This window comes from Mobula hypostoma, chromosome 6, assembly GCF_963921235.1.
Source record: "Mobula hypostoma chromosome 6, sMobHyp1.1, whole genome shotgun sequence".
Classification (NCBI taxonomy): Eukaryota; Metazoa; Chordata; class Chondrichthyes; order Myliobatiformes; family Myliobatidae; genus Mobula; species Mobula hypostoma.
The window spans coordinates 176,034,941-176,054,642 of NC_086102.1; the positions used below are offsets into that span (position 1 = coordinate 176,034,941).

At 39.3% G+C, this 19,702-nt stretch overlaps 1 protein-coding gene across 12 annotated transcripts in view; it reads right to left on the reverse strand.

The window, feature by feature from the left end:
- The window catches only part of baz2ba (bromodomain adjacent to zinc finger domain, 2Ba), a 251,814-nt gene extending 232,941 nt beyond the window's left edge, over positions 1-18,873 (reverse strand). For 8 of the 12 annotated variants that reach the window (XM_063052299.1, XM_063052301.1, XM_063052310.1 and 5 more), the window contains exon 1: positions 18,564-18,872. The gene's annotated coding sequence lies outside the window, so the exon portion shown is untranslated. Of the gene's footprint in view, positions 1-18,431; positions 18,463-18,563 lie in introns of those variants that run through there. The other 4 variants (XM_063052306.1, XM_063052305.1, XM_063052309.1 and 1 more) reach the window with 3 other exon arrangements.
- Positions 18,874-19,702: the final 829 nt, after the last annotated feature.

The following is a 19,702-nucleotide window of genomic DNA, read 5'->3' on the forward strand; positions in this document are numbered from 1 at the left end:
GCAATATCATAAAACTCCAGACCCTGGGAGTCAACACCTCCCTCTGAAACTGGATCCTTGGCTTCCAGACCAACATACTGCAATTAGTAAGGATAGGCAGCTACATCTTCGCCTTTATTATTCTAAATACACATGCTCCACAAGGTTGCGCCCTCAGCCCCATGCTCTACTCCCTGTACACTCATGACTGCGTGACCACATTCCACTCTAACTACAAGTTTCCAGATGCTACCACCATAATGGGCCACATCACAAATAATAATGAGTCAGAGTAAAGGAAGGAGATAGAGAACTTAGTGACATGTTGCCATGGTAACCTTTCCCTCAATGTCAACAAAACAGAACTGCTGGACATTTAACATCAAGGGGAAGGGGGCATTGCTCATGTTCCTGCTTCATCAATAGCGTTGAAATTGAGTGTTTCAAAATCCTAGGAGTGAACATTATTACTACTAGCCTGTCCTAGTCCAAGCACTTCGATGTCACGTCACAGCCCATAAACCTTACCAACACCTCTACTCCCTCAGGGAGCTAAAAAAAAATCCGCATGTCTCCATCACTACTTATCAATTTTTAAACTGTAGCACCATAGAAAGCATTCTATCTGAATGCATAGTGGCTTGGCATGGCAACTGCTCTACATTCGACTGCAAGAAACTCCAGAGAGCTGTGAATACCACTCAGCACATCACAGAAATAAGTCTCCCTTCCAAGGACTCCGTCTATATTTCTCACTGCATCAGTAAAACATAATCAAAGACCCATCCACCCCAGATATGCTCTCTTCTCCCCTCTCCCATAGGGCAGAAGATACAAAAGCCTAAAAGCACGTACCACTGGGATCAAGGACAGCTTCTATCCACTGTTATCAGACTCTTGAACAAACCTCTTGCATGACAAGATGGACTCTTGACCTCACAATCCTTCTCATTGTGATCTTGCACTTCATTGTTTACCTAAACTGCTCTCTCTGTCCCTTGCACTTTATTCTGTATTCTAATCGCGTTAATTTGTTCTACCTCAATGCATTGTTTAACCATTTGATCCATTAAAACTGTATGCAAGACAAGCATTTCACTGTGGTTTGGTACATGTGATGATAATAAACTAATTCCGCTATCAGAGAAATTGCCAATATAAACTTGTGTAGCTCACGTAAATTTTAATTAAATTGTAACAGTGATAATAAATCAGCTGTGATGGAATGGCAGGGCAGACTTTATGGGCTGAATGGCCTAATTCTGCTCCTATATGTTATGGTAATATAGACAACACAAGGGCTTATTTAAAAGATTTATCACATGCAAAAAAGTGTTCCAAAACAAAAATTACGCACAAGTGGGAAGTAAAAATCTGACCAACACTCTTACAACTTGCACTTAATTTTATTTATTGAGATACAGCGTGTAGTAAGCCCTTCCAGCCCTATCAGCCGTGCTGCCCAGCAGCCCCCAATTTCATCCTAGCCTAATTATACGACAATTTACAATAACTAACTTACCAACCAACCAGTATGTCTTTGGACTATGGAAGGAAAACGCATACTCGGAGGAAACCAATGCAGTCACAGGGAGAACGTACAGGCAGCAATGGGAATTGAACCCAGGTTGCTGATACTATAAAACACTGTGCTAGCTACTATGCTACCGTGTTGTCCCACCACTTGTCACCTGCTCACATTAATGCACTTTCGGATTTGGGTTGAGGGGCATCAAACCTGCAGATGGCAACTAATGAGTTAAAGCCCAAGTATGGAAAATGGTTTGTTGGTCAGCAATATTATGGCTGTAAAAGTACTTAAGAATATGTTAACTGAAAAGCTTAATGGGGGGGGGAGTGGGAGGCACAATTATAAAAAAAATGATAAACAATGTCAGATTATTTTGATCAGACAATTCAAAATAAATAGAACAGAAATCAAATTAAAAAAAGCAAGAAAAAAAGTGTACAAAAATGTGTAATCTTTTTGCCCAAACTGTTATCGAAGCAAAGTTCAGAAAAGGTATTAAAAGAAAATTAGGTATTTGAAAAGAGTAATATTAAAGAGTGTGGTAAGCAATCAAGAGAGCAGGATTAGATTTGGCTACATGGTTTTATGTGAAAATAAAACTTTGTTATATTTGCTGTAAAACCCCACAAACAATTTCCCTGCACGAGAATATCTCAGCTAATCTATTTTAATCTATTTTACCAAGACCACAGTATATTTTAATTTTAGTATTATAGGACTGGAGAATTACACTGCAAGTTTGCTCTAATTCAAAACATTACAGTTGTCACGAGTCAAAAATTTGACATCCATGATCATTATGGAGCACTGAAAGGTACATAAAATCCCCAGATTCAGTTCTATCTGGGATATTGGTTGACTATTCCAACATCTTTATGTTCTTGACTTCCAGTTTAAGATCATGCTGGGGAAGCCCAGCAACTATTTATCAAGGCAAACAAAATGAAGTATGTAACTAAATACTTCATTAATGAACACTATTCCTGCAAAATTTCTGGTAAACGATCACTGCAAACATGGAGGCGAGGCAGAGATGAGGCAAACAGAGGGGAGACAGAGTCGAGGCAGAAGCAGGCGAGTGAGTGCAAGGCCGAATTGAAGTAAGGTTGAAGCAGAGTTGAGGTGAGCAGAGGCAAAGCAGAGTCAATGAGAGCAAGGGCGAGGGCATCCACCAAACCCGAGAACATGGAACCACTCAAGGTTTGATTGATTTAAGTACTGGGTCGATGTGGGAAGGTCAGGTACAAGATGAAATGTGGCAGCGAGGTCCAGGTCCAGAGCGTATTGAATTGACAGGGCCCAAGTCCTAGAGCGAGGAACAACCTGATGTTTGGACGATTTAAAAGCAGGACCAGATTGAAAAGGCAAGGTGTTGAGACCAGAGGCAAGGGTCGGGCCAGCTCTGTTCTGTGCATTTACTCAGCTCTGTGCTGAACAGAAGCTTTGCGTCTGTAGACTCACTTTCATTCTGGGTGCCATTTACTTGCTTTTGTTGTATACTTGATTTGATTTTTCTCTCTGCACATTGGGTGAATGATGGTCTTTTTTTTTTTAAAAATGGGTTCTTTTGGGTTTCTTTGTTTTGTGGCTACCTGTAAGAAAACAAACCTCAAAGTTGTATAATGCATGCATACTTTGAGAATGAATGCACTTGCAGAGGAGGAAAAACCAAGGTTCTCCCAAACTCTGTTCAAAAATTATAGAACAGTGCACTTAAATCTCATGTGTATGTGGAAAAAGTTCAAAGTAAATTCATTATCAAAGTACATATACAGTATGTCACCATATACAACCCAGAGATTCATTTTCTTGGGGGCATACTCAATAAATCCATAATAGAATAATAGCCATAACAGAATCAGCGAAAGACCACACCAACTTGGGTGCTTAACCAGTGTGCAAAAGACAACAAACTGCAATACAAGAAGAAAAAAATAATAATAATCAATACAGAACATGAGATGACGAGTCCTTGAAATTCCATAGGTTACCTCAGCTGTATTCAGCTAAGATTCCACTATCATAATGGTGAAGCTTTAACTATTCAAATGGAAATCTGAAAGTGGAAATGCAATGCTTGCAAAATTTGTGAAGCAGAAGGGAGGATGGGTGGCCTACCAAAAGCATCAATCCATCTCAAGCAGTTATCTATATTGAATATATACTCAGTGCCCATTTCATTTGGTACAGGAGAGGAACCCAGTGTGAACCCGGGTATAATCAGTGATAGAAAATGAATCAGAGTCAGCCTTGGCAACATTTAGGTACCTCCTGTAGTATACCTGTGATCTTCTGCTGCTGTAGCCCATCAACTTCAAGGTTCAACATTCAGATGTTCTTCTGCACACCAATGTTGCAACACATGTTTGAAATACTGTCATCTTCCTGTCAGCTTGAAACAGCCCGGCCATTCTCCTCTGACCTCTCTCATTAACAAGATGTTTTCACTCACACAAATGCCACTCATTATATGCTTTTTTCGGTTTTTCACATCATTCTCTGTAAACTCTAGAGATCGTTGTGCATGAAGATCCCAGGAGGTCAGCAGTTTCTGAGATAATCAAACCACCCCATCATTCCACAATCATTTTCACTTAGATCACATCTCTTCACCACTCTCATGTTTGGTCTCAACAACTGAACTTCTTGACCATATCTGCAAGATTTTATGCAACAAGTGGCTGCCAGATGATTGGCTGATTAGATATTTGCGTTAATGAGCAAGCATACAGGTGTACCTAATAAAGTGGCTACTGAGTATTTCTATATAATCCTCAACTACGTGAGGAATATGGGGAAGTTTTTTTTAGAAAAGAAACAAGAGTTTCTCTGGTAAATATGGGACTTTAAAGTGTGTGTGCCCTATTTTCACAAAAGAAAATGTTAACCATATCATTCCAGATCAAATCACCAATGAAGCACAAAGTTCAAAGAGTTCAAAGTACTGTATGTATACTATATACAATCTTCAGATTCATCTCCTTGTAGGCAGCCACAAAACAAAGAAACGAAATAAAACCCACCAAATAACAGACCAAACATTGTCTGTGCAGGGAAAAAAAGCGAATCATACAAACAATAAAAATAAGAAAATAACATTCAGGACAGAAGTTCACAATAGTGAGTCCACAGCTACAAAGCTAGTCACAGCTGATCTAGGAGCCCGCTAGTTGCAGGCCACGGTGTCAGTTCAGCAGAAACTAAGTAAACTTTGGGGAGCAGTAAGCTGAACATTTGCCTGTCCCTCACCTCCAGCCCTGGCACCCTGACCTTTTCAATCTGGCCTGGCACTTAAATCAACCATTCCTTGTTCTCAGGCTTGGGCCCTGCCACCTCAACTATGCTTCATCTCAGTTCTGCAGCTTTGAATTGCCTCCAAGTCCACTCCAGAAATGGCCAAACAATGGCTCATTCCCTACTTTTGGCCCCGGCCTCATTGCCTCAATTCAACCCATACTCGCCACGGTGTAACTGTCCTGCGCCTTTGAGACTCCAGTCCACATGACAGTTAGGCTACTGATTGCAGAGATTGTTTTGAGAAAGCATGAGTAATAAAGTATTTAATGGTTGTGTTTGCTGCCAGCAAATCATCGCTGTTCTTCACCGGTGCCATCTTAAACCAGAAGTTTAGATAGAAGTGGCGAGTTATGGTAGAACTTGACCTAATCACAATTGCAACAGATTATGCTGTTGTTCCTTTTCATGCCTCATGGCACGATGGGCAGTATTTTTGCCATTTTTCTTACAAGGCTAAGTTGCCAGCTCAGCACTCAACCCAGCAAGGAACGAGCTAGACTCAAACCTTGGACCAAAGTTCAGTGCTGATGCCACTACACCACCAGCTGGCTTGCAACGGATTACATACACCAATTTATTCTCACACGCTCTTAGCCAACTAACAAACACCACCCAACTCCACCTGATCCATCTATTTCAAAGCAAAAGGAGGACCCAAATTAAAAAGTTCATTACCAAATTATCCTGATAAAATTGATTAATTCACAAAATATGGCACCAAAAAATCTGACATACAAATCTATACTGATCATAGCCAAAACCCAAGATTCATTTAAATGGCACCAAGAGTAAATCAAAGAATAATAACTCGTCAGAACTGCTACCACACACGCTGAAATCGTAGACATTTCTTTGTTATCAAAAATAAAAACACCAGGAACTAATCCAAAACATAGGTCGTAATTATAACTAGCTGTTTCTGCAACACCCTTCCACTGGTACAAGAGGCCTGTGACAAAATAACACTCCTGCCTACAGCTCCTGACTGTTACCAATAATAACTGATTTTTGACAAGCTCATCTGAAGATACTAAAAGAAAAAATTCCATTATATTGCACCTTCCACATCCCTTCAGAAGGAAGCTAGAGGTCCATGAGCCAGTCCTCAATGGATCACAGGTGGAGAGGGTGAGCAACTTTCTTTTCGGAGGATCTCTTCTGGGTCCAGCAGGTAAGTGCCATTATAAACGACGGCACTGCAGCACCTACAGTGGCAAGCAAAAGTTTGGGCACCCCTGGTCAAAATTTCTGTTATGTGAATAGTTAAGTGAATAGAAGATGAACCGATCTCCGAAAGTCATAAAGTTAAAGATGAAACATTCTTTTCAACATTTTAAGCAAGATTAGTGTATTACTTTTGTTTTGCACAATTTTAGAGTGGGGAAAAAAAGGAAAGGAGCACCATGCAAAAGTTTGGGCACCCCAAGAGATAAGCTCTCAGATAACTTTTACCAAGGTTTCAGTCCTTAATTAGCTTGTTAGGGCTATGGCTTGTTCACAGTCATTGTTGGGAAAGACCAGGTGATGCAAATTTCAGAGTTTCATAAATACCCTGACTCCTCAAACCTTGTCCCAACAATCAGCAGCCATAGGCCCCTCTAAGCAGCTGCCTAGCACTCTGAAAATTAAAATAAATGATGCCCACAAAGCAGAAGGCTATAAGAAGATAGCAAAGCGTTTTCAGGTAGCCATTTCCTCAGTTCGTAACGTAATTAAGAAATGGCAGTTAACAGGAACGGTGCAGGTCAAGTTGAGGTCTGGAAGACCAAGAAAACTTTCTGAGAGAACTGCTCGTAGGATTGCTAGAAAGGCAATTCAAAACCCCCGTTTGACTGCAAAAGACCTTCAAGAAGATTTAGCAGATTCTGGGGTGGTCGTGCACTGTTCTACCTGCACAAATATGACCTTCATGGAAGAGCCATCAGAAGAAAGCCTTTCCTGCGTCCTCACCACAAAATTCAGCGTCAGATGTTTGCAAAGGAACATCTAAACAAGCCCGGTGCACTTAGGAAATAAGTCCTGTGGACTGATGAAGTTAAAATAGAACTTTTTGGCCGCAATGAGCAAAGGCATGTTTAGAGAAAAAAGGGTGCAGAATTTCATGAAAAGAACACCTCTCCAACAGTTAAGCACAGGGGTGGATCGATCATGCTTTGGGCTTGTGTTGCAGCCAGTGGCACAGGAAACATTTCACTGGTAGAGGGAAGAATGAATTCAATTAAATACCAACAAATTCTGGAAGTAAACATCACACCATCTGTAAAAAAGCCGAAGATGAAAAGATGTTGGCTTCTACAACAGGATAATGAACCTAAACACGCCTCAAAATCCACAATGGACTACCTCAAGAGGCGCAAGCTGAAGGTTTTGCCATGGCCCTCACAGTCCCCCGACCTAAACATCATCGAAAGTCTGTTGATAGACCTCAAAAGAGCAGTGCATGCAAGACAGCCCAAGAATCTCACAAAACTAGAAGCCTTTTGCAAGGAAGAATGGGCAAAAATACCCCAAACAAGAAAGACTCTTAGCTGGCTACAGAAAGCATTTACAAGCTGCGGTACTTGCCAAAGGGGGTGTTACTAAGTACTTGACCATGTAGGGTGCCCAAACTTTTGCTTCTGGCCCTTTTCCCTTTTTGTAATTTTAAAATTAAAAAAGATGGAAATAAAAAAGTAATCTTGCTTAAAATATTAAAGAAATGTGACATCTTTAACTTTATACCTTTTGGAAATCAGGTCATCTTTTACTCGCTTTGCTATTCACAGTAACAGAAATTTTGACCTGGGGTGCCCAAACTTTTGCATGCCACTGTGTACTTTTTTTTAAATATCTAAAACTTCTACAGATATACAATGGAGAGTATACTGACTGGTTGCATCATGGACTGGTATGGAAATGCCAATGCCCTTGAATGGAAAAGCCAACAAAAAGTAGTGGATACAGGCAGTCCATCACAGGCAAAGCCTCCCCACCACTAAGCACATCTACAAGGAGCGGTATCACAGGAAAACAGCATCCATCACAGACCCCCACCAACCAGGCCATGCTCTTCTCACTACCTCCTTTCTGATGGCAGCAAAGAAGCCTCAAGTCCCACACCACCATGTTCAGGTACCATCACCTCAATTTGACTTCTGAAGTAGAGAGGATAATTTCACTCATGCCAACACTGAAATGATTCCACAACTTAGGGTCTCACTTTCAATGACTCTACAACTGATGTTCTTAATATTTACTATTATTTTTCTTTTCTGGTTTTGCACAATGGTTGTTTATCCATCTTTGTTATGTGCAATCTTCCACTGAATCTATTGTGCAATTTTGTATTTACCATGAATGCCGGCAAGAAATTGAATCTCAAATTCGACATACATGTAACATTGATAATAAATTTGCTTTGAAGTTTGAACAAAGAAAATCTCAAAAACAAACCTTGGAGACAATTACTTTTAAAGCAGGCATTCCCAACCTGGGGTCCACAGATCCTTCAGTTAATGGTAAGGGTCCATGGCATAAAAAAAAGCTGGAAACCCATTTTAAAGTACGCCATTGTTGCAAAGTAAGGAAAATCTTTGATCAATATGCATGCAGCATGATGACAGAAAGAGTAGGTGCTAAAACAGCAATAAACTATTTTTGAGATATTAGTTTAGGTCAAGTACTGGCCAGGTGTGCTATATGTCAGAATTCTTACCATTCGAACCACATACTTGTTTAATGTACAGTTTTTTAAAACTGTTTTCATTGTAGGATATATGCATAAAAGATCCAAGGGTAGAAATGACTGATACCAGAGGGCATGCATTGAAGGTGAGAGGATGTAGCTTCAAAGAGGATGTGAGGGGTAAGTTTTTTTTTGCTCAGGGCGGGGTAGATGCCTGGAATGCATTTCCTGGTATGATGGTTGAGGCAAATACACAAGAGGCTTTCAAGAGATGTGTGTGTGTGTGTGTGTGTGTGTGTGTGTGTGTGTGTGTGTGTGTGTGTTTTAAAAACTTGGATGAAAATGTTGAAACTTGGATGAAAATGTTGATAGGTGGGTTAGTAAATTTGCTGTGCAACTCCAGTTGCTCCCATTACATGACGTAGAGACTTTGGAGGGAATGCAGAAAAGGTTTACCAGGATCCTGCCTGGATTAGTGAGCATTAGCTACAAGGAGAAGTTGGACAATAATTGTTTTCTCTGAAGCATTAGAGGCCGAGGAGCGACCTGATCGAAGTTTATAACATTATGATAGGAAGAGCTGGGGTGGAAATATCAATTAGTAAAAGATATGCACTTAAGATGAGAGTGGGAAAGTTCACAGGAGATATGCAGGATAAGAACATGGTAGATACCTGGAACAGGCTCCAGAACAAGAGTTGGAAGTAGATTCAATAGCAGAATTTAAGAGGCTGCTAGTCTTAAACATGCAGGAGTGGAGGAATATGAATCTTGCACAGACAGAAGAGGATTAGTTTAATTCAGCACAGACATTGTGGGCCAAATGGCCTGGCCCTGAGCCATGTTCCACATTCTAAATATTCATTATGACACTCTACCATTTCAAAAATTCATAACCAAACTGAATCAAAACAAAATCTATGCCAGTTATCTCCATGGACGGCAGTAAATATTACAGAATCAAGGAGTGATCTGCAGTGAGTGAAGGTGAAGAGCAAATAATTCAAAAGGAACAACACTGGAGTTTAACAAATATTCTACCCTCACATTTGATGGTTTAATCCAAAGCATGGATTAATATTGAGAGTCCAATCACCTCCACTTGTAACACAAAAACATTACTTCTGGCAAATTCCCCCATCCATATCAAAGCCTTCAACAAATAGAAATCAAAGTGAACTAGTGCCTTTGGGGGTGGGGTGGGGTGTTGTCGAAAGGAGGTACAAGATTCCTCATTTAACTCCCTGAAGATCTGCTACCACTTACATTTGAGGAGCACAGCAATGTGCTATACAAGTCTACTTATCCACTTATTCAGATACAGTGCAGAATAGACCCTGCCCTTCCGGCTCTTCGGGCTGCACTGCCCAGCCATCCCACGATTTAATCCTAGCCTAATGACAGGACAATTTACAATGACCAATTAGCCTACCAACCGGTATGTCTTTGGAATGTGGGAGGAAACGGGAGCCCCTGGAGGAAATCCACAGGGTCACGGGGAGAACGTACAGACAGCGGCGGGAAATTAACCCAAGTTGCCCGTACTGTAAAGCGTTGTGCTAACCACTATGCTACTGTGCCACCAAGGCAAGTTCAGCTCCAACAGCTTAAGAGCTTTACACAATTAAGTTGTCAACTTGATTAGCATTCCCTATAAACATACTCAATTATTCCTTCCACAACAAAATAATAGATATACGTACACAAGACATTTTACAGCAACTCAATCACCTGAACTCACTACAACTACCCACTAAAAGAACATGGACACCAGACACATAGAAGACCGTACTATGCAGGAGTAGAATTAGGCCACTCAGTCATCGATTCTGACCTGGAAAAGGAAGGAGGGAGAAGGGGAGAAAAGGAAAGCTACAGTGAGGGATCACTATCCTGACTGGTGTAGGAACACAGCACCATAGCCGCAGGAGATCTGGCCAACCCCAGTACACTGTGGGCACACCAGTTTAATTTCAGTCTGTGCATGCAAAGGATCTCCCCCACCCCCAACCTCACCCAACACATCACCCTAGTATGTTCAAACGTTGGTAGAGCTTCCTCCTCCCTAGCGACTGGCAGCAAAAAGCTGGTCCTACTGCCATCAGAGGAGAAATACACAGCTGTTGAATAACCCCAATTTATATGCTAGCCTGACACAGAATTATATCACTACCACCCTTTTATTATTGCAAGGGCACAACACAAAAACTCCAAGTCTTTTCACCATGACATCTACTGAAAAAGATGGTTCATTATCACCATCTCAAATGTAAATAACAATGGCTATTACAATATTACTCTGCAACAATGGAAGTGCTAGGTAAATTCTCAAATTGTGCATTGCAGGTGAGGCACGATCACTATGAAGGTAGGCTTATGCACTTGTTCAGTGCATTCTACTACAAGTGCAAAATTGTTCAAAATATTTTCAAGTCTTCAGTAAAGACAGTAACTTCCACATCCTGATTCAAGCAAAATAAGTCACGGATTTCAGTCTAACAATTGCAATAAGTTTATCAGCAAGCCTTCAACTCTGTGCCCCAGTTTTCACCATTGATTTTCATGATGGAAGCAGTTAGTGTAATTTTTTTCTCTTGGATGGACTATGAAGGTGAGGAGAAAAGAAGCAAAATTCATTGTCCAAAGCAAAATGATTCACAAAAATACGTCCTTGGAGGGCAATAGCTGATTGCTCCATGGCAACAAGTCTGTCAAATATACAGCTAAATTTAAAAACTGGTGATAAAGAAATGTTTCCTGCTTCCGATAATGCTTGTTGATAGAAAGACTAAATCATTCATCATCACTATTTACATTGTATGTGTATTAAATCAGCTTAAACCAAGCAGATTTTAAAAAGGTAACTAAAGTATAAGAAAAGCCACTTTTTGCAAGTAGAGCAGCTGTTGGAATTCTTTAAAAAATAGCAGAAAAAGACAAGAAATAGCACCTGTGGAAAAAGCAGTCGATTTTCTTTCATCAGAATAATATGCTACCTGACCTACTGAATAGTTCCAATATTTTCTCTTTTTCAAAAAGAATACTTCACCACTGTCCTAATGAAACAAAAAGCATGGTGGAATGCTTAAATAATCTTAGCTTTAGCATGCTTCTATGTACCACCAACTATACAGTTTGAATCACTGATCTATATCTCACCATTTTATGAATTTAATCTACATTATTAATTCAAAACTGAAGCCATGCTGCAAGCACAGCACTAATGAAAGACTATGTGACAGAAGTGACCAGATTCTTAAATGAAGAAGATCAATAGGAACTATTGCTATCCAATGCAGTTTTGATGTGCAAGCCTTATGAAATCTGCAAATGGAAGTATGCTTGCCATCACTGCCGTAAATTATTGAGGCAACCTCTCCTCCAACAGGCAAATCTCAGTATTATTTCTACAGTAGTTCATTCATGTAAAACATGCTAGCCGTGTTAAAAGTGCAAACAGCGTTAATCTGAAGAACAAACAGGCAAAACTACTGGCATTTGAAATACCGGCCTCTATTATCACAGTAGGAGACGTCAATCATTCCGATGTTCTTATAACTGCACAGGCAATATGACAATGATCTCAGGGAAAATCAGCAATCTCTGCAGCATACTCAAGACCTCCCCTCCCCCTGCACACTGAAATTTGACCAATCAGAAGGTGTCATTCATGACCTACTGGAAGACTTGCATCAAGCTTCAAATCCTTAAAAAAAACATCAATCATAGAAAACAGAGAAAGGACATTGAATTATACAGTATTAACCTCTAGGGTTTGCATACAAAGACCCCAGATTTATTTATGCCCTTCCTTTAAGAGCTTCAGCACAGTTCTTAACACTAAACCAACTACCAATTTGATGAACCTCTCTGCCCTCACCAGGAATAATGCTCTCGTGATTAACGAGTATCTGCTGTGGAGAGCCCAAGAACAGAAAAACAGGGTAAAAACATAATTATCTCCTTCATAAAAATACCACCTCAATAATTATACTGATGCCTCTCATCAAGGGTGGTATACTTAGTCTACTATGTATGATCAGTGCAATGATCCTACACATTTGGATCTTTTCATCTTCATTTCTTATTATAATTAAGCAGTTTTATGTTTTAACACCCTCAAATTGCAACTCAACATTTAGTGCTACTTATTAATATTAAGCTTGTTATTAGAAATATTGTGCTGAAGGACACTTTTTCATTTGGCAGTTAAAATGGCAATGATTAAATGCTGGTAATTTTTTTTACTGCAGCTGCTTTCTGGACATTTCCTTTGTTTCAAAATTCTGATCAGTGAGAGTACCAACAAAAAAAAATGCTGACCTGTTTGATTTTGCATCTCTCTGCAGAAGATTCAAGGACAGTTACATGCCACTGAAGAAATGTAGCAAGTGCAAAGAAAAAATATAATAAGCCATGGGCCTATTATTCAAGCTGCTACTGATTACTGCCCACATTGCAGGGAAGAGTCAACAAATGAAGATGTCCATCAAATTATCTATTTACTATTTGAGGTACAATTCCTCTTTGTCACGGCCTTAATTACCAGCAGCTCATCAACAAAAAAAAATCTAAAAAAAAATTGGTTTAAAATTTAGCCTTCAAGCTAAACTACAGAAAGAGGATCCAACTTCTATAATTCTGAACGATCAAAAATGCACCCACGAACCTTGTTGGAACTAAAATGAAAATGAAATTGCACAAAAATAGAGAAGCTTGTGTAAATCTTGGTAAATCTGTGAAAGAACTGTCAGCATGCAAATGCTTCTACGATTTTAATTTACAAAGTTAAAGTCATGTTAATTGTAAGACTGGACTATGAAGTTTTAATTTCCGTTTAGTTCAATAAGATTTCACTTTGTCATAATTTTATTTTTTCATTCATTTCTTAACGAAATGATTAAATTTACCACATATACTGCAGGTAGAATATATCAACTTGCTAACTTTACAACAGCTGTAAGTAAGCAGGCACAATAGTGTGATGGTTAGCACAGTGCCTTACAGTACAGGCAACCTGGGTTCAATTACCCACTCTGCCTGAAAGAAGTTTGTACGTTCTCCCCGAGGTACTCTAGCTTCCTCCCACAGTCCAAAGGCGTACCAGTTGGTAGGTTAGTTGGTCATTTTCCCATGATTAGGTCCGGGTTAACCCGGGGATTGCTGGGTAGCACGGCTCGAAAGGGCCAGAAGGACCTGTTCTGCACTATTTCAATAAATAAAGAAATATCCAGACTGAAATACACAAATTTCAGAACTGATTCCCATTATTGAAAGTTTGATAACAAGTTTCAACTTTATCAAGTATCTACATTTTTATATCTACTAAATATAACCTCCACATTATTACAAAGAAACACAGAACAGATCATTCTCTTTTGTTCTACCACAACTTAACAGATAAGTAAATCTTCATAGCAGGACACAGGAGTCAGCATTAACAGCAAGGCAAAGTATGACCATCCACTGATAAATATAAGGACTGAAGGTCCAAGAAAAAAAAATCCAAGAATGAACAATGAAAGCACAAGAAATCAGGACAGAAGTCAAAGGAATGAACAAAAACACAAAGGAAAATCTACAGATTCAGGAAATCCAAGAACTCAGTTTCTCCAGCATTTTGGGAATGAAAATAAAAGTACATTAAAGAGAATAAAAAGTGGATTAGATTAAAGTTCAAAACAGATCCAAAAAGACCTCTAAAAAAAATCAAGATGAAAAGATACAGCACACTTATAATCAGTGAACAGAGTCTAATTACATCATGGTACAATTCAAAGGGAGGGGTCAGAAAACAACCTGTGTACACATACTGCCTTAAACACAATGCTAAAATATAGCAGGAATTTTCAAATCAAGAATTACTGAATGCAAGATCACAAAACGTTCTGTTAATACAATCCTTCACAATACCTGGATGATGCACAACAGAACATTGCAGCATGAGAACAGGCCATTCAGCCCACGATGCACAGTTAAGGCATTATCAAGAACATTTTAACAACTACTTGTTAACATAGAAAGAGACCCAAAGCCTCACACTTTTAAAGCAAGGAAACATTCATAAAAGCACGAGAGGCAGTAATTTCCAATTCATAAATTAAGAAAGTTTGCTTAATAATTCCAGAAACAAAATTGATCAACTAGAATTCCAGCAATATCTTCAATATGCATTTCAATATCTTCAAAGTTTCTACAACTAAAATAGTTTTTTTGATGGCAGACATCATACAGTGACCACTTCAATTGACAACCTAGGCATACACTCAATAAGCTGACCAAATAGCTTCCACTCAATATTCCTTGGGATGATTTGGGCCCAGAGATTTGTTTTTGTTAAACCAGAGTAGGAACTTCTAAAAATGAACTACTTTAATTATTTCTGGTACAAAATACTCATGAGTACTCGTGACAGGTTGCCTGGATACTTAATAAATTATCACGGAATTAACACCTGAATTATTAGCTTCATGGACTTTACAGTACTGAAGTGCTCCTGTAAAATTTCCATAAAACAAAATATCATTAAACAGTGCAAGCCCATGTTTATTCCTTACATCAGCAATGCAAAACAAGCATGCAGGGAACAAACCTCATCAAATAGTAATATTAAAATCTCTGGTGTTGCAGATATACAACAATTGAAGACATTTGGAATTACAATTCAAGCTGGGAGTGACTGCTCGGTTTCAATTCAATGACACCACTAATGGGTTCTTAGCAGCTCCATGAAATCAAGCAGCTGTCAACTCAATGCATCAGAAGAAAAAGTCATACACTCCCATAAGGAAATGAGCACATCAGGATGTTTGGCAAAACATCTGCTCCTTCATATTTCATCTGACATAACAAAAAACAGCTAAAGAAATACAAGCACAGCTTTGTATTTTTTTTGTTTTAAGTGCATTAACATATTTTAACAACAAAAAAGTGATTTACCTATAATATCATTAACACTACAACCAACTTTCACGCAAATATTTCTGATGGCTGGCATTAAGCTGATTGTAGACAGCCTTAATGCACATTAATATTGCTTTATTTTAGAAAATAAGTAATCAAACACAATAATAACTAACAAAATGTTTTATCTTAAGTTTTAAGATGACAAATACTAAATGTTTCAAACACTTGCAGATATATTGTGCTTATTTGGTTTACAATGCAATTTTAGTTCAGGATTCACTTTTGTTCTTGGGACAAAATGATAATTGATGCCAACTGGTGTTACCATAGCAAAAGAAGGTTACCTTTGATATTTTTTCTTTCAAGCAGAGTTGTGGAACCTTTATGGAATAAAATCAGAAGCACACTGCATTTCAGCTGCAAAGTTCACATCATTATTTAATATTTTGTTTAAAATAAGTGTCCGCATTACTCTCTTTTAAAAGGTTCTGCTTCAATAACCTAATCCTATAAATCTGGATTTTTTTTTTTACTTATTGGTTTTCAACACCAAAAATGCTAGATCCCAATGGCAATAAGGAAACCTGTACATATATCCTAAATCTCACACAAATTAGTATCACTCCTACAAAAGGGGGGAATCCAACAATAATAAAAATGCAGCATTTCAAGCAACTTTGCAAAAGAAATGCAATCATGATGCACCAATATTTTGTTTTTCTTTGATCAGCTTATCTCCCCTGCTTAATCTGCCAAATCTAGCAGGCTTTTGTTGCATGTATAATTTAAAGCCATCTGCTGTTTGGGCTTTTGCATTTCCAAAAAAAAATTAACCCTAAGATAGGAGTGGGTTTGCTACTAATATTCAAAGTATCCCGTTACACTGCATCCTTTTCTCAGAATATTAATTACATATATTCACAATAAGAGAGAATCCTCCACGTCTTCAAAATTTGCCCACTACAAACACTTAAAAAAAATGGCAGCTCACAAACCACAAAACCACTTAAAAGCCTTGACAGCATTTTCAAGTTAGAATACTGACGACTCTGGCTGGCATTCCAACTTTATTTTTTTCTACTTTCTGTCAAGATACCGACAGAACTTTGTACAATGAAAAGCTGCAATCTATTGTTCCTAGGTGTATATAAAAACTTGCACAAATCTAACACGTGGATATAGTCAGTAATAAGTTTAATTTTAAAACAAATTCAGATCTTAGAAACAGGTTTGTGTTCACTGCCAATCATGTTAAAATAAGCATTATAATTAAAAAGTTACATGTAGTACTCCAAGATTAATACAAATCAAAAAATGGAGATGAAGGCATCATCTGAAGGTACTACGGATGTTTTAAAATTATGGATGGTACGAATCTACATTTCATGCAACTTTATACAAGGAATACGCATTTCCAAAACGACTTTGTTCTGAAGAAATATAAATAGGATTATAAGAATCAATATTGTTCTAGGAAAAGTGGGAATCCGTTCACAAGCATACTGTATTTATAGATACGTCCACAATTCGACTGTTCCTTTTTATTCGAGATTCGTACCTCAGTGGGCAATTTAGAAAACGCTTCCCATACTAAACAAAATAAAATGTCAGCATTTATTGCATATTTGCAAGGGTGTCTATAATACATTCAGTATGAAGTGCTGACACTCCAATATTCATTCCCTGTTCATTTCATAAACATATTCATATATTTATGCTAACTCCTCAAGTACCACTGTTGAAGTTGTTTTCCTTCACATAAAAACAAACCATAAGTATACTGTCGGCAAAGAAGCAGCATCATTCTCGGCGCATAAATTGCCCAGTTTTACGACTGGGTTTGATATTGGCAAGTCCAGCCCTAATAAAGCTTATCTGAAGTTTCTACAGTTTCATTTTTTAAATGCTTGCAACAACCAGAAGTTGAAAGAAACAAAGTCCTTTTCAAGAATAGGACAAGGAACAAACAACCATAAACACAAGACTTAGTAAATTTCACTAAAACTTTATATGACGTCACTGACCCCGAAACGATTCCTAACTTTAGGTTGTCTTTATTTTTTTTTTAAAAAGTCTTCCTCCAAACAAAAGGCTTTTAAAAAACATTACCCAAGATGGCGAAGGGTTGTTGTTTTGAAAAGAAAAATGGAGGATATTGTAATATACACAAAGGGATAAATTTCAACAACTCGCCTGCAGCCGGCCTGAATAAGGAAGCAGCGAAGATAGAGGGAGGGGAGTGGGGCAGAGATGGAGCGGCAGGGGGAAGAGAGCAGAGCGGCCGGACACGGGCACGTAACCTTGGGGGGAAGCAGCCAGATTGATTTTAATAAGAGTTATCGCCTAATTGATCTGAATGAATCGTGGCGGTGTTTGTGTGCCCGAAGCTGGCGGAGAGGACGGGACGCAGCTGTGCTGGGTGACACCGAGGCCGTGTCGTTTAGCCCGGCCCAACTCGCCTGGCGGCCGGACTGTCAAAGAGAGGAGGAGGTGGTGGAGGGAGGGAGTGTTGAGAGGGGGGCCTGGTTCACACCACCACCACACGCACGGTACCCCCCCCCAACACCCCACCCCACCCCGAGTCACGGGCTCCGCCAGCGTCTTGTCCGCACCAGCTCGGCCCGGGGCTCTGCTTTCGGCCTCAGCGCCCGGCCGGTTGCCCACCTGCCCGTCCAGGCCCGGGGACAGGCCGCCGGCCGCGATCGAACTCCGCGGCGCGTCCGTTTGTGTTTTGTTTTCTCCCCCCTCCCCCGGTTTGAAAAATAAACTACCGGAGAGAAAGTGGACGGTAAACTGGGTGCGAGCGGAACACAAAGCGCCCGCTCTCAGAAATAAATCAGAAGGCAAACACACACACACACACCATAACGCGATTGACAGAAATTCAGTGGAAATGGTACGATTTGTTTTTTTTAAAATCTGCCCGTTGAGGTGTTTAAAGGGAAAAGTCCTTCTCCAGTGAGCTCGCAGTTACAAAAGGATCTAATTAAAGCGACATGTAAGACAGAGACGGTTAGAGACACAAAGTGAAGAGCGAACAAGACTCAGCCTCACCGGCTGGACGTTACCGAGCAACCCGAGAGCTTCTGAGGCCCCGCTCTTTCAACGATTTGCCCCCTCTCTAATATTTCAGTTTCCCCCCCACTTGGTGTTTGTGTTTTTTTTCAGAAAGAAAATGCAACTCACCTAGCTCGCAGATGTCATCGACTTCCCTTCCGGATACGTCGAGAGTTAGAGGACAGATGGTGGAATTATTTCTTAACGTTCTTGTTTTCGTTTCGAAACTTTTTTTTTAATTGAGGCGGGAGGAGAAAGGGGAGAATTCGTTAATTCACCAGAAGCTGTGAGGGAGACCGAGACTTTTTCAGCTTCAATGCATGTGGTTCACGAACTGGTGACGTCAGGCATGGCTCAAACAATGAAACTTACTGCTACAAGAAACATTTTCCTAAATGAAACCAACAGCTATCAGCTAGCGGCAGCAAAAATTAGTACATTATAGTTCTCCTTTTGTCGGTTCGATCAACGGCAAGATCGCTTTTAAAATACACTTCTTGATGCTTAAGGATTATATACTAGATTGTGGGCACGTGAGAAATGCACAGCCGAGTAATTCATTATAAAAGCTTCTCATCCCTTTTTTTGCAGGCGATGCGAATGTCAGCTCAGCTTTACCGCGGTCATTTGTAACATAAGTGATTGCAATCCATGCACGCACACACAGGAAAGATGTGGAATATAACTATTCAAATCGTGAGTCTTAAGAAAACATCTTGTGTGGAAATCTTTACATTCATTTTGCGGCAGATGGGGTAACATTTAAAAATGTTGGAAGAACATTCTTCTGTAAAATAAACGAAGTGTTCAATTAGTTATTCGGTATTAATTATTTTGATAATAACTGACCAAAGGATCTGCAGTAGACAGCTGCGCTGTGCTTGCAGTTATTGATTTTTCACTGCTACATTCCGGGAATACAAATTTGATCGCTTCCGTATAACGGGTAGTAATTTTATCAAAACTAGAAAACAAAACATTTAACTTGAACGGAATTCAAATCGTCTTCTTTGCCATTAGAAAGATGGAATTCTTGTGGACCCCCATGAGTGTAAATGTTTTTACTTAATTATTGGATTAATAATTTTTAATGAACAACTTTCATTTACATTAATCAAATCATGTCATTGCTGTACAGAGTATGTTGGACTACTGTTTATTTTAACATATCCGGCTTATGCTCGCAAATCAAGTAGGTTCCTGCAATATGGGAAGCGACATCAGTGACCATTACTTGAGTAACATTTGCAGGAACAAAACAAATCCGA